Source organism: Salvelinus sp. IW2-2015, unplaced genomic scaffold, assembly GCF_002910315.2.
Source record: "Salvelinus sp. IW2-2015 unplaced genomic scaffold, ASM291031v2 Un_scaffold2867, whole genome shotgun sequence".
NCBI classification, from domain to species: Eukaryota; Metazoa; Chordata; class Actinopteri; order Salmoniformes; family Salmonidae; genus Salvelinus; species Salvelinus sp. IW2-2015.
Window position 1 is genome coordinate 4,232 of NW_019944167.1, and position 2,847 is coordinate 7,078.

Consider the following 2,847-nt stretch of genomic DNA (forward strand, 5'->3'; position numbering starts at 1 on the left):
GCAAGAAAAGAGGCTTGTCCTCTCTGATTGTAAATCCTACACATTGTTTAGACAATTTCCTATAATCATGTTAAAAATTTCACCATATTTAACATTAATCACATAATTTGTGGATGCAGGATTGCATACTGACTGCAACGGTTTACTTACACTAAAACAAGTTTATGAATGAAATCTTCATTCCCAATCATACAAAATCAGCTAGGGTTTTATTAACCAACTGACTCTTGCCTTGAAGCAAACAAAACTTGAACAAACCAGCATGACATGAGAAAGCTTACACACTGAACTTAAACATTTCTAACTTGGCAAATTAAGCTATGACAACGCAAAAAAATATACTAAGTCCACTTGTGCGTACAGACACTGTTTTGACTGAATATAATACAAATATTTTCAAGAGATGAATGAAATAGAAAACAACAATTTGCATGCGTTATACACACTGTATTTAAAACAAATGCTATATGTTGAGAATATGAAGCTTTAAACTATAGTTAACTGGCAACAACTACTCACCTATGTTTATCTCTCCTCTCAGAGATCATTTGACGATTAATGACTAGATACTAAAACTTGCTGGACACCTGTAAAAGTTGGAAATATTTACACATTTCATCTTCATCTGCTAACCCACTGATTTATATCAGTACTTCTTTTGCTATTTTTTCCCTAAATTCTAGTTACATTTTAGTTTTATATCCATTGTACTCTTAAGCTCCATAACAATAACATGAATGAACAAATACATGTTAATAACAAAATCTCATGTTTTATGTAGTACTTTTATTTAGAAACACCATCAATAATATCGTCGCTTAATTGCACACGTCCACTCATTCAACCGCGCGCTATTTCATGACGTGATAATTGGTCAACAGCTCTGCTAATTTTCTCCCTAATATCTTACTTGCCATTGCTTTGAATTTTAGGATATGACCACATTGCTCTGGGTTTGTCTAAAGTGTTAAAAATACATCGAAAGTAGGTTTGATGTTTAATTTATATTATATGAAAACTCCGATCATAATTGCCATGTCGAAATGGAAAAATCCTTTTAAAAGCCGGATGCGAACACGGATGTGCCACCAGCTCACCTACCTAGTCTCGCAATAGTTCGCTTGTCAACTTAATCAGCTGGAGTGAGTTATACTATTCATCACACTATCCCCCCCCAAAATCCATCTCACTCTTCTTTGAACGAAAGTTCGTGAATATTAATTTTAACTGCGAAACATACTTTTGGCCGATGTCGCGTTGGTTATAGGTTTATTATTATGAAACAAGTCCTTGCACTGTCCTCTTGTCGAATTGTTCCATTGGTACCGAGATCAATGATTATTGTTGCACTTGTCACTTATACTCATCGCAGTTTATATTTAAATCCATATACTACGCCGTTGTTTTTATTATTACCCACAATCAGCGAGATGTTTTGTTGTTTATGAGAACGCTCCACGGTGCTTACACTGTATCCCGCGAACACGGAATAGTATTCTTACTGTTGATAAAGCAACAATGTAGCTATCAATGTTTGACATTGCCCTATGCCGACTGCAGCAGATCCCAAAGTCCAGAAGACTATATTCCCTGTTTAGGATCAGTTAAAACCTCTCTGGGATAGCGGGACGCTAGCGTCCCAACAGCCTGTTAAAATGTAGAGCGCCAGATTAAAAAAAAAAAATCTATAAAATCAAACTTTATTAAATTACACATATAAGATACCAAATTAAAGCTACACTCGTTGTGAATCCAGCCAACATGTCAGATTTCAAAAAGGCTTTTCGGCGAAAGCATAAGATGCTATTATCTGATGATAGTACAGAAGCTACACTCTCTTTTTTGACAATTTCAACCATGCCGGTGTAACGGATGTGAAATGGCTAGCTAGTTAGGGGGTACGCGCTACTAGCATTTCAATCAGTTACGTCACTTGCTCTGAGACTTAAGTAGGGTTTCCCCTTGCTCTGCAAGGGCCGCCGGCCTTTGTGGAGCGATGGGTAACGACGCTTCGTGGGCGACCGTTGTTGATGTGTGCAGTGGGTCCCTGGTTCGCGCCCGTGTCGGGGCGAGGGGACGTACTAAAGTTATACTGTTACATTGATGCCGTTGACCCGGATCACTGGTTGCTGCGGAAAAGGAGGAGGTTGAAAGGGGGGTGAGTGTAACGGATGTGAAATGGCTAGCTAGTTAGCGGGTACGCGCTACTAGCATTTCAATCAGTTACGTCACTTGCTCTGAGACTTAAGTAGGGAAGACTTAACGACGTCACTCCACTTCCGGGTCAATATCTTTCTCTGTTAACTAAGGAAAAACCTTAACCTTTTTCCATACAATGGCGACATCCAGTGGAAGCAGTAGGAACTACGTGTATACTGATTAGAATTCTGGTTTGCCCATAACAAACCATTGAACATACAGGAACTTAAAAAGAAAAAAGTTAGTCCTCAGGGTTTTGACTGCTATATAAGTTCTGTTATACTTACAGATATGATTCAAACAGTTTTAGAAACTTCAGAGTGTTTCCTATCCAAATCTACTAATAATATGCATATCTTATATTCTGGGGATGAGTAGCACGAAGTTGAAAGTGTTATGACTTGGGAATTAAACATTTACCTAATCTCAACTTCACATCCAGTCTTGTACTTGTTGGAATCAAGTAGATAATATTTCCACCAATCATTGGTTAAATTTGATTTATGAACATGTTAATGTACAAATTCTAGACCGAATGACAATTAGCTAATTATTTCTTCCCTCCTAGATGTGAATGTTTCTAACTTTTGTTGATATTTCAAGTAAAAATAAGACTACAGTTTCAAGTAAATAAGAAATGTTCCCCTC